Source organism: Polypterus senegalus, chromosome 10, assembly GCF_016835505.1.
Source record: "Polypterus senegalus isolate Bchr_013 chromosome 10, ASM1683550v1, whole genome shotgun sequence".
NCBI lineage: Eukaryota > Metazoa > Chordata > Cladistia > Polypteriformes > Polypteridae > Polypterus > Polypterus senegalus.
In genome coordinates, this window is record NC_053163.1 from 83,975,781 (window position 1) to 83,989,484 (window position 13,704).

Consider the following 13,704-nt stretch of genomic DNA (forward strand, 5'->3'; position numbering starts at 1 on the left):
CCGTGCCTTGCAACAACCATCAACAAAAGGTAAGTCACTAGGAAAAGCAGGAATTATTCTAATGCAGGAATGTTTTACTCATGAGCAACTGTGCACTGCGTGTTCAAGACTAAGAAGCTCCACTGACCTAATAATATTATTATTACTTATTATTTGACTGATGCTTTTGTTCAAGGTAACAAAAATTTTTGGATTTTCCTTTTATGATTTTTCTTTCTTTCTTTTATTTATTTTATTTCTTTTATTTGAAAAGAGTTTCATAAAATCAAGTCAAACTTATACAAAAACAATTTCATAGTTAAAAAAGATAAAAGAAAAAAATCAAAGTTAAAAAAGAAAGTAGGAAAAAAAAAAAACTGAATTCAGTCCTCACCTGAGAGAAAGAGAGGAGAGCCAAGTGCACAGGCAAATTTAGTTAGAGAAACAGAGGAGGGAAATGCCCACACCCGATATGAATGCTAATTCTAAAATTGTATTAATTGAACCCTGACATATTTTTAAAAAGTTCTGAACATAGGTGAGAATTTGATTTTTTCCAGTTTCAAATCGTACAGAACATCAGTTACCCACTGACGTAAAAAAGGAGGGTTGGGGTTCTTCCAGTTAAGAAAGATTACGTGTATATGCTAGTAGCGAGGTAAAGGCTACTGCAGTCAATTTGTCCTTCTCCACTTTAATCCGACCTGCAAGTACAGCAAGCACAGCTGTTAACAGATTAGGATATACAGTATGTTGAACAGAAACGTATACAGTTACTTACAGTAGTACTTGTGAGTAACACTATAACTGAGGCTCACTGTCTCATTAGTTGTGTTACCTGGTAAATCTTGTATATACAATATATGTGTGATCACCAGTGATCGCCTTGCACCCAGTGCTGCCACTATAAACTCACCCTCTGCAACCCTGAACTGGAATAAGTAGATTCAAGAATGTTATGTTACATGCCAGCATGCTGTGTTTTGTTTTCAATGTTTAATTTTCTGTTTGTAAAAAAAAATGTATTTGTGTGTCTTCTTCCAGTACCAAGATGACCAACAGGAAAAATAAATGACAAATGTGAATATAAGCAGTGCAATCATACAGTATATGACTAATCAATGTACAGTATATAGCAAAGTGTGTTACTGTATAATGTTCATCATTCATAAAGGAAAGCAGTCCATCAATTGAGAAATGTTGATATTCAAGGCACGTATTGCTGAAGGATTTAACAATTTTCTGAGCCTTTGATATTGTCAGTCATACTGTGGAGGTAACAACTGTTTGTGTGCATTACAGATGAAATCCTTTACTGTGGCGACACCTCTGCTATGGCAGCACCTGGTGTACATGTCTACAGCTGAAGGCAGGTCAGATCCTACACGATTCTGAGCAGATCGTAAACCCGCCTGAATGACCATTGTCTTCTGTATGGTTATATTAAAAAAAAATAAAAAAATAAAAAATAAATGCAGGTGTCCCCTTCAGGATGCAGTGCTTATTTAAAAGTAGCAGTGCTTTTGTAATAAGTCCTCTTCTTTTAGATTTGAATTGCTACACCTTTTTAATATTCACCCTCTTCTTTTTACTGGTATTTCAATGACTTTGCTGTGAAATGGTTCAAAAATGGATTTGACATTTTAACTTTGCAGCAGGCTTTCCAGGAAGAAAGTTCATACAACATATGAAATGGCAAATAAAACAATATAAGTGATTTCAGTTTTAAAGTGATTTCACAAGCGTGAAAATATATTGTCTCTGTGTTATTGTTATATTCCACAATTGTCTATCATGAGATCACAAGGAACTAACAGCATTGGACTGCGCACAGGACAGGCACAAACCCACACCAGGTCAACAGTGGGTGACCCTTAAACCTAAAACACATTCGTGGAATAAGAAAACTCGTGGAGGGACATTCATACGCCATTCAGGCAGTCACCAAGCTGGAATTCAAACTCAATCCCTCGAAGCTATGAGGCAGCCACTAACCAATAATGCACCATGTAATATCTCAATAAGCATGCTTTTAGGTCAGGTATAGTGCATAATCCAATGGAAATATGTTGCTTATTCATCCATTTATGTTTCCTTTAGGATTATTTTAAATCCCTATACCCTTGCAATGCTTCCCATTACAAGTTGGCTTCTCCCTTAAGGACTAATGTTTTTTTTTTAGATGAACTCAAAAAGATTATGTTACACTTCAAAACAGATACATAAAGCATCAATACAAAAGCATTTAAAATCTTTCCCGAGATGGCAGCAACATTAAGAAGGCAATTCAATATATATTAACAACTCTAAAGGTGAACAACAATTTTATTGCACTTAGAAGAACATATCTAGTAGGATAGACTGATTTTTATCCCTGTTTCACAACTGCTGTTCACACTCTGAACTGAGCTGTCAGCCCCAGTAAAAGAGCTGTCAAAGGTTTATAAAGGATCAAAGACTGCCTCATAACGGTGACTTTAAAGAATCTTCAAGCGGCCGTTCAGCACTGACAGCTTAGGAGATGGAAAAATCCAACTACGGTAGAAGTGTACTCTTTCTATAGTAGTCGCTAAATCACTTCCAAGAATATAAACACCGTTAAAACACTGAATTATAATACTTTAAGACAAAAAAAAACCGAATACACAGATATATATCTCTACAGCTGTCTCCAATAAGCTTAAACAAGCAGACAGACAAAGAGATAGATAGATAGATAGATAGATAGATAGATAGATAGATAGATAGATAGATAGATAGATAGATAGATAGATAGATAGATAGATAGATAGATAAGCCTGCTGTATATTCAATAGTAAAATCAACTTTCACTCCTACCCTTGGCCATAGAAACCGCCGTTTACCTCATTCACGTGTCTCGCTGTTATCAAGCCTCTCTATGTATCTAAATTAATTTCTGTCTCAGCTGGCCAGTTATTTTTTAAGGACTGCTTTGCCTTAAATTAAAGACTTGGGGGTATCTTTATGTGCACTGCACTACGAGGTGGGCGCCACATGGATACAGCTCATTGCACATAGTCACTTAAGTTGACGAACGGTCCACCAGATACAAATCTTTTTCCAGCAACAATCTCCCTCATTAAATCAAGCCATACAATAGGAGACAATATTCCGGTGATACGTTTAGCATTTCCCATACCTACAATGTATTTTTTTTTTCTCTCCAGATCGCTTGCTACCAAGTTAATTCACGAAGCGGCACCAACGCTGTTAAAATAAGCCATACCGTATTATCATTTTCATTTCGAAATAGCATGTCCACATAGCGAAAGAGCCTTCGTATCGTATTAATTAGACATTTCGGACTGCGCTGTAAATAAAAGCTGTCACTTGTAACGCTTGACATCTGATGTGACAGGAGCGGACAGGTTTTCTCCTGCTAAACAGACACTTCGCAAAACAACCGTTTACGTCCGGATGCTTATCATCAGCTCAATCGCTTGTCCCTTTTTAATGTGTCTCCGAAATCTTTTTTTTTTTCTATAGCAGTTGACATATGCATATAATACACTGCAGGTTCTCGTGCAAAAAGAAGCCACCCTCATTGTTCTTACCTTAGGTCCGTTTGTTTTTCTCATAGACCTGTCCGGTGAATTTCGTTTTCTTTCTTTTTCGTCTTTCTCTTTAAAGGGACAGGTAGGTAGAGAGGGGAGATCCTCAAGATGTGTGAAACAAATGAAGGAAAGTGCGAACAGACTTGCTCACATAAAAAATGCACATTTTTAAAAGACAGAGCTCCGGTACAGTAGACTGAAGGGAGGGCTTGGGAGGGAGCATTTCCAGTACTGCCGTGACATCAGAACCGCGCTTAAGGAGGCCCCCTACCAGTGCAACAGTCCATCATCAACACAGCATCATGTTAAATGGGACCTAAAGGCACTTTATTGTCATATCACGAGAAGCATACCGAAGGAGTTTACTTTGAGTACACCCGCCAACCCCCTAAAAAACAATGTGAGGCGACGTTTTCCGGTAGTCATCAAATGTAGAAAGACAGAGTCGGAGTCCTTAAAGCTCGAAGAAACGGGCAGCCGCCGCCAGAACTGCGCAGCGCAGCCCGACTTGTAATAGCGGCTCTGTGGCTCGTCCGCGCAGCGCAGCCCGAACAATTTCTGCTCATCAGCGTCCGTTTTGGTGCGTGCAGCACAAACCCGACTGACCCTCAACTAAAGCATCTTTCAGTCTGCGCAGCTCGTATCCTCATGTTCTACTAACAAAGGTTCAGTCTGCGCAGGGCAGCAAAATACGACCTGCAACTTTTTGTTTTAGGCGCGGCCTCCGTAGTACTATCCGCATTACAGTTGTGCTATCAGCGGGTGATTCCGTCCGAAAAGCGAAGCCCAGACTGACTTTTCAGGTATGAGAACCATAATCCGGAATGTAGGTTGTTGGTACCAATCACTCAGTTATTTCTGTCCTAAACCTAAGCACGGCATCGTCTCAGGTAATGCTCTGAGCGATAGACAGTCATTTTTAAACGGTGATTTGTATCAGAGTGGCATAGAGGGTCGCACTGCTGCCAAACGTAGCATCCTAGACGCAAATCCTATTCGTTTTTTCCCCGGGCTCGAGGTTTTTCGTTCCACATTCTCAAAGACAGGACAATCGGTGCTTGCAATCTGACCCAGTAATGGACTGTCCACGTGCCTAGTGCTGCTTGGCCAGCCGCTGCATCACTGAACTCAGTTAGTGGGGTTAAACTATATCATGGCATGACATGAGCCCACAGGTTCATCCCCTCCTCCCACACTCCCGGAACAAATGATCATACTCTTTCAAGTTTATTTGTTTTCGTTTTGCTGTTTCTGCACAATACATAGTACTTATCTATCAATTGTTTGATTGCCTTATTTGTCCTGTACATCTGTCTGTTTTTTGTCTCTGCTGCTTTATGTATCTTATTTCCACTTGGGATTAATAAAGTTTGCCTAAGCTACTTTTTCTCCTGCTTAACTTGATGAGAGCCCAGATCAACCAAGCAGAGAGCCTTCAGGTCATCCTGGAGAATTCCAAAACACTGCATAGGCAAATAATCATATGAGATAAACCCTCTATGACATCCTGGACACCCAAGCCACCTCAGCAGACTCCTCTCAAGCTGGAGCAGCAGTGGTCTTAGTCCAATAAGACCTACAACTTTGTGGAGGAATGTAATTTAAGGTGGTGACTCACACTCATTTATTTAGCCACTGCCAAAAGTTCATAATCTAATCAGGGGGGGCTAGATTCACAGGTAAATTATGAGTTCTCAACTCCCATTTAATAACCCCAGCCACCATTTAAGGACCCAGGCCTGAAGAGTAGTATTAGTAGAGGTAGTAGCAAAACAACTTCTGTATACAAAAAGAACCTCACAGCTATGTGTGTTCAGTAGCATTGTGGTCCTGGTTGAGTTTCCTTTGGCTATTTGGGATAAGGAAAGTGGTCCAAGGACATTCCAAACATCGACTTGTATGATGGATTATAAAAACTAACAGAACTTCCATTAGCCAAGGGCCCAGGAGCCACCTCTGGAGCAAGGCCTGAAGAACTATAAATTGCTTTTAGCCCCAGATTAAAGAAACTACACACATGAAGGAGCCTTTTGAGTTCACTGCACAAACATACATATAAAAAAGGAATATAAAAGTCTGGCGCAGCACTTGATGTGCGAGAAATATGCACCAAATGTGTTAATTTTGACCACATTATCGAGCAGAGGATTCTTAGGTGGGTTGCTTTATTTTAGGATAGTCCTTGTAAACTGAACATGTGATGGGACTGGGCGTAAGCCTGTTACAAGACATGCAATGATATAAGATGTCAACAGAAGTTTCAGAGGCTTGTGGAATGTTATTATATATATATATATATATATATATATATATATATATATATATATATATATATATATATATATATATATATATATATATATTAAATTATATATTATATACAGTATATGTTTGTTGTTATAAATACAACAAAGAAAAAGCCTTGGATTCATATCTTGGACTGAAAGCAAGGCAGAGAGTAAACCTGGTTAAATCTGCATACATCCCACTATTAATACCAAAGCAACTCATTAACATTTGAACATCACTGTTGAGGCTATGCAGGAGTTTGTACTGCATCGATAAATCTGAAGGTAACTCCAACTGAAAACCAAGTCAATGATGAATGTGACTCACGCTTGCACCCAACAGCACTATTCAAGTGCGAAAGAACTTTAAGTTACTATATATACATACAATCAGTCCAAATTCAAATTTTAAACATGTTCATGCTAGAATATTTCACACTAAACTGACTTGGCTGTCAATGAGTACTGAGGTTGTAATAATTTAATTTACCTTGTAATAAATGAAAAGTCATTCCAAATACTTTGTTTGACTGCTGTTTCGCAGTGGATAGTGTCACAAACTTGACAAAGAGCCATAGCAAGGTTTGGGGCAGCCACCTGTATTTTACATCTTGGCTGCAAAATTGAATAAAGTGATAGCACTGATGTGCACAAATCGGAGTCCAAATAGGAACTGAGGATATAGGGGAAAGGTGGTGGCTTTTAAAGACCAGTGCAGGAAGTGACCTCAAAGTGGGCGGAACCAGAAGGGTCCTAATCCATAGGCTCGGGGCAAGAAATGACATCCAAGTGGGCGGAACCAGAAGGGTCTTCATCCATAGGCTCAGACCCTGAAATGATTCCGACCCCTTTGACGTCATCAGGGCCAGGTGGAATTTCCTGTGAACGGTATGCAGAAAAGCAAGAAAAAGAGTCAGTGCACTCTGCCACATCCCGGTCTGGCTTCATTCCCCTCATTCAAGCCCTTTAGCTGCCTCCCATGCGCACGTGTGTGACAACAGATGAATGAGCTATACAATTATATATACACTAGCTGTGTAAGCCTGTGCCAAAGCCCGGGGTCCTAGAAACCATTGAAATCGTGAGAAAAAAAACTGAAATGTAGAGATATCAGGATATTGAAAGGAACTACTCTGGGCATCTCTCTCCTAGGAGGATTCATTTTGCTGACGTGCTCTCCTCACTTGTGTATTAGCGGCAGGAAGAAAAGTAAAAGGGATACCGTTTTGCCGAAGTTAGCGGCTAAGCGACTTTGTCTTTCTTCTGAGGTTTTGTTTTGCTGACATGCTGACCTCACTTGTATTATTAGTGGCTAAGCGAGTCTCTGTTTCTTTGGAGGCGGAGCCCTTACCCCGACTCCACCTCTCACTTCCGGGCCAGACAGACACACACACTTCCACACAAAGATGTTTATATATAAGATACTGCTTTCCAGATGTACTTCAGGGGGGGTATGTTTTGTACGTGGATTACTCGTTTAGCTGGATGTAGTTGTTGACGATTTGGCATGATCCTGGATCTGTTGGTTTTTCAAAACTCATGCTGGATGTGTTGTCATAGCAGCACATCCAAATCCTCAAACCTGCTCGGAGCAGGTTTGATTTATGTATATAAGGATTAGCTCACACACCTAATCAATTTCCGTGCATGGAATTCATTCTGTCATGGCTTCACTGTTCATGAATGAGCAGCCAATTGATATCGGTGCGCAAATTATAAGAAGAGAATTTCAAATGGAGAGGGTTTTGCATAATTGGCAAGATCCTTTATTGCTCCCGGAGGTAATTCTTTTCGAAAGATACCGCTTTAGCCGAGGGGAATATTGCACCTCAAAAGATTTATTAGCACCTTATATTCAAAGTCAAACTAGACGAAGTCGGGCTCTCAAAACCACACAGACAGTATGCATTGCTTTGATGTTTTTTGCAAGCGGCACTTTTTTTATATACTGTAAGCGATGCGGAAAATCTATCTAAAAGTACAGTTTGCCAGGTAATTCATAAAGTCTGTTTGGCCCTGAAATACTTCTTTCGGGGTTTCATAGTGTTACCTGGACACCTGCGTGTGCAGACAATAAAAGAAGCATTTCATGCCATTGCAGGTACACAGGCAAAAACACCCACAGTTCCATAAAGAATCTCACGATCAGCCTAACATTCTCATTACCCAGGATTTCCAAATGTGATTGGGGCACATGGGACTGATCAGAGTGGAGTTTGATCAAACATTATTTGGAAAATGTACCTCTCCTCCTGAAGAATAATCAGACACAGCGTCTTCATCAAATATTAGCCGTCTTTTCTGGTTTGGGCTGCTTTTGCAGTGTTACCCCTTATACATATTAAATCTTGAAATTCTTCATATCCTTCGAATAAAAGGCCCTGCTCCGCTTGTGTGAAAAAAAATACGCCCGTTCTTTTGTCATTTTGTTACAGCCTATCAAAGACTTGCTGCTCATGTTTTCTAGACTCAATGTATATAGGCTTTTCAATCAGCGCGGGAGCGCGCATTCATCTCAGATGATTAGATCCAGCTAGACTAATCTACTATATGGCTACGTTTGAAAAACTGACGTATCCCAGATGAGCTTCACCGGCATTAACTCATCCAAGATGAGGCATCTGATCTCGGATGATTTAAGCGACGTACGGAAAATACCCCCCACGGCCTCATGTATAAACGGTGCGTACGCACAGAAATGTTGCGTAAGAACTTTTCCACGTTCAAATCGCGATGCATAAAACCTACACTTGGCGTAAATCCACGCACTTTTCCACGGTACCTCATGTCTTGTCGTACACAAGTTCTCCGCTCGGTTTTGCAAACTGGCGGCACCCAGCGTCAAAGCAATGGTACTGTTCTTGTGTGATTACTCATTATTTTCATGACGCGGCTTTATAAATACACAGAAACTAACCGCATATTGTTTATTAGTGTAATGCATCTGATTGTAATTAACTCGTAACAATATAATGGTCCAGGGAACAGCCATAGTATTCCAAATGCCATAACTGCTTTAGCGTTGTTACTCTCACTTCTTCTTCTTCTTCTTCTTCTTCTTCTTTCAGCTCATCCCGTTAGGAGTTGCCACAGCGGATCATCTTTTTCCATATTTCTCTCACTGCACCACTCGGAGTATTTATATCACTGTATCTGAGTGTGAATCACAGCAGCAGCTGATCGGAAAGAGAATTATCGGTATACGGCATTAAGCACACGCTGTCTCTGCCACGGCAAAACGTTTCAAAGCCTTTCCTGTACGGACCTCGCGGTTCAAAACAGTTTAATCCCAAGAACTTTAAATGCAGCCAATCAAGTGCTCCTTGTAGAACTGTTTGTACTTATAAGTACAATCACCCCACTGTAAACTTGCACTACAGTTATAAAATCACACAACCTGAGCCACTTTATAAAGTGCGTATTTACATATGATGATGATATCATTTTTAAGGTGAAATGCAGCAAAATATGTTTGTTAAATTATACAGATAAAACTTTAACTTCATTTAAATAATCTATATTCTTCACTGGGAGTGTCTTTAAGGATAGAATAATTAAACATGTACTACTAAGATATTTCAATGTTCTTTAAACGTTTTGAAGAATCGGCGCTAAGCTTACAGATGGCTTAATGTCTATTACAGAGCTGATTGTATGGCGATCGGTTACTTGGGGAAAGAAAAGCACTGACTGCAGTGACGGCTACGCCAATATATATTGAATATAAAACAGAAAGATAAAATAACAACACAGCTAAAAACGCAGCGACAAATTTCGGCAAAAGTTAAATGCTTGTGTCATGAGCACGAGGCGGCTAGTGTCTGCAACATACGTGGCCATCCACCGTGCATAAGATACTTTACTGACATTGGCGGGCGAAGGAGCCAGCCACCGATTCTTCCTCTGCCCAGTGCCACCACAAGCTTAGAGCCGCCCTGAGTACTGCTGCAATAAATTATTTCATCGAAGTGAAACACATGTTTAATAACGTGCTTTAACTCCTATCATCATGAAAATGACATCACGTATACATCTCAGTATTTTAGTTATTCAGAGAGCTGTAATATCACGAATGTAATGGATTCTGTGTCCAGTTGGAGGAAGAGAGCCGGTTTAAGAAGCAAGTAGTGATTCACACACATAGAGCACATAGAAAATCAAATACAAAACAAAGCATTTAACGTGCTACTTTAATTACGATGTGATTTTAGAAACTGGTTAATTAAACAATTTTAAGATGAATTTTATGATGTTCTACTTTAATGACAAAATAAACTACGTGATTAAAGTGGAAATGTCGAGATTGAAGTGGACATTTCGTGCTTTTTCCCCACCGTGTGGCTTTTTCTCTGTACCCTAATAAGCTTTCATATGACACTCAGACAGTGGGCTTACAACTCTTCTTTTCACTGCAACTTTGATATGTGACTTCTTTTTTATTTGCAGCACTGTGCGATTTGTGAATGTGAGCTTTCAGGTTTCTCCAACACGCTATGTCACTCGATCAACTTCCTTTTGTTGATTATACCACGGTTTATTTGAACAAATAGTATGTTTTTCCTTTGCCTCCACTTGGTATTCGCTGAAATTCTTATATTTTCCCCCATGCTTTTCCCATTGTCTTTTCACAGAAGGCTGAGCTTAAGGGCAATTTATATTGATTTGCATATTCAAATAGGCGTAATTCTGGGAGGATTTGGGGCGTTACATAATGCGCGTGCACGAGCGTTAGTTTTCACGCTGATCGGGATTTATGTAGCGGAAGAACGTGGAAGTTGGAGTACGCACAGATTCCTGCATCTGGATTTTTCTATGCGTAAACATATTTCGGCTTTTGTGCTTACGCCATGTTATAGTGCGAGTTCTACGCACGGCGTTATACAGGAGGCCCCTGGAGAGGGGACTCGGCCGTGGATTCATTCTGTGCTTTCTCCAAGCCCCGTAAAAAAGGAAAAAAGAGAGGCGAGGCAGCGTTCTGGATTAGTCTTCCGATTATTTATTGAGTTTGAGGTAGGGAATCGCTTTGGTCTGCAAGTATTTTATTGATAGGTTCTAGTGGAAGAAGAAGGTATGGGCAGTAGCTGTGGATTGAAATCATTAAAAAGTCCTGAGAATATAGGCAACATGCTGAAATGGTGGCGTGAGCTGTAATCTTAACATGAGAAGGATTTCAGTGAAGTCTCAGCCTTAAGCAATTTTCGGAAGATTAAAGAGAGCAAGAACCCAAGACTTCTTTAAAAGTAATTTACATCTGCGCTCTACTTTTTGATTGTGTCCATGCGCAAAGACTAATTTTACCAATAATTTATTAAGTGGTGCAAATAAATGAATTGACACATATATAATAACCAGCTTTTGTAATTTTTTCAAAGAAGCTTATGTCTGTGGCATTCTGTCCTCTCACTCCGGTCATTCGGCTATGACTATAGGTGCCTGTAGCCTGGGCACTGTGCAAGGGGTGTCATTGCACGGGACATCACATATTCACCTTTGCATTCATCTTAGTTTTAATTTTAGTCGTACACAAAAAAGTAATTTCAAAGAACATTGTGCAGAAGGTAGAAAAACTGGCTCAAACACAGAAAGCAAAAGCTTATGGACATAAAATGTTTTTTCCAAAACAGTGTCCCTTAGGAATCAATGTTAAGGCTACTGTATTTCTTAATAAATGGATAAGTGTCTGTGTGTCCGTTTTTGTGTCTGTCCTGTTTTGATGGCTCATCGCAAACATCTTTAGTAATAATGGGCTTTGCATCTATCATTCTAATAGATGGCACAGCAGAAACAGTAACAGTCTTTTACGAATACCAAATGGCATATAAGAGATACATTGCATGGTGTACATCAAACATTAAAGAAGAGGTCTAGGTTGATTATTTAGATTTCAACTCATCTTAGACAGGTAGAACAACGGTTTGTTATCTACAGTATATAAAAATGTAACTGACAAACAGCTAAGTTTGGCGAAGACATATACCTTAGAGACAGTTAAAACATTACAGACGAGCTTGGAAGAAATATAGACATGGGAAGACAAGAGAGAAGTGAAATTGAATATAATATATTAAAAATAGGAAGAAAAAAATAAATTAATGTGAATGTACAACAGTAGATGAGTCTGAAACTTGAAAGTACAGTATACCTTATGACAGTGAACTAGCAGTAAACTTGCATTTTGCTTACGTTTTCATGTGTTATGAGGTTGATAACCTCCCAACAGTAACAGGGACAACTAAGGAGGTATTTAGTGATGTGAATCACAGAGGGAGAAATACAGCTTAGATTAAATAGACTGAAATGAAACAATTCATCAGCACCAGGTGGCATTTACCTTAGTATGCTTAATAAGGTTAGTAAGTGCATATGTAGCTCCTTGATGCACATTTTTCAAATGTCACTGCACACTGGGGGAATTCTTAAGGACTGGAAGATAAAATTTTCTATCTTGTTATGTAAAAAGTGTGATTGGGCAGATCCATGTAACTAAATTAATCAAAGCAATTAATTAAGAAAAGATCAAGCAACATATGTCTAGAATAGGTGTTTTAGTGAACAGTCAGCATGTTTTCTTTGAGGGGGTGTTATGCTTTACTAAAATGCTAGAAATCTATGAAAAAACCACAAAAGCATACAAATAGAGAGGCACATGAATTATTTATGTTGAATTCCCAAAAGCTTCTGATAACGTCACACATGAATAAGCAGCAAACTAAAAATGGGAATTAAGAGTGAGTAATGTGTGCATGGAAAATTCGCTTAACCACAGGGAGTAAAGGGGTATGGTGAGGGATATCAAAAGTGGTATCCCTAAGGGTTCAGTACTGGGACCATATATACATATTACTGCCACCAGAAGGCACTCCAGCCACCCATCTCCTACACAGACACAAATTTGCCTCACAGCACACGTTTCTTATAGGGAAGCGCTTTTCCCTTGGTCCGTGCTGCAGCACAGTTCTATAACAGTTCTGGCACAATAAACACAGTACTTTCTTTCTTCTGTTTCTCTTCTTCTTCCTCATTCCGCCTACACACCCAGTCTGGCAAGCTTTGTCCTCTTCTATCCAACTCTGGCTTTCCGACTGAAGTTAGGCAGCTCCTTTCAAGCCACACCCTGGACTATTAAAGGTGGCACGTTAAGGAGGTCTGGAATCACTCCCAGGTGTGGCATTGCACCATGGTGGCTGGTTCGCTTATTTGACAGTAATAATGCTCTTTATATTATTTAGAAGATACTGTATCATTATTTATATATATTGGTTGAAATAGTTTGCGTCCGAGGTTCGATTCTCCGAGACGGGGTGCAGTGAGTGTGTATGCCTGATGAGCCCAGAATTTGGGCGAAACACGTGTCGCGTACACTTTGCATTATCTGACAGTAAAACTATTTCAACCATTCTATAATCTGCTTCTTGCAACTAAAAGAGGGCAACGTGGCGGATGTTTGCCGGCTTGCAGACCAACCACAAGCGTTACATGGTAGGTAACCATCATTACAATCAGATTGTGATTCAGACTACGAATGCCATTTGCCGGTAACATATGTTGTAGCGTGCAGCCGGGGCCCTTGCCTGGCCAGGACGTCTCCACACTGCTGAGCCCTTATGGGCAGCTCTTTCGCCACACCCAGAAGTGCAGCCGGAAATCAAACACCTGGAGCACTTCTGGGTACAGCAGCCACCACTCGTGAGCCAGAGTCGGGAGGAGGGAGACAAAGGTTGCCGGAGAGGAGTGATGGAGAAAGAAGTTTGGTGCTGTGTTTGTGGGACTGTGTTGTGTCTGTGGGAAGGGGGAAGGCGTTGCCCACAGGCAAACTAATAGAAATAAAACATTTATTTGTTTTATCAGTGTGCCTCCTGTGT

General features: G+C 40.0%; 1 protein-coding gene across 1 annotated transcript in view; it reads right to left on the reverse strand.

The window, feature by feature from the left end:
• Window positions 1–3,966, reverse strand: part of drp2 (dystrophin related protein 2) — a 466,042-nt gene extending 462,076 nt beyond the window's left edge. The window contains exon 1 of the mRNA XM_039766030.1: window positions 3,555–3,966. The gene's annotated coding sequence lies outside the window, so the exon portion shown is untranslated. The remainder of the gene's footprint in view (window positions 1–3,554) is intronic.
• Window positions 3,967–13,704: the final 9,738 nt, after the last annotated feature.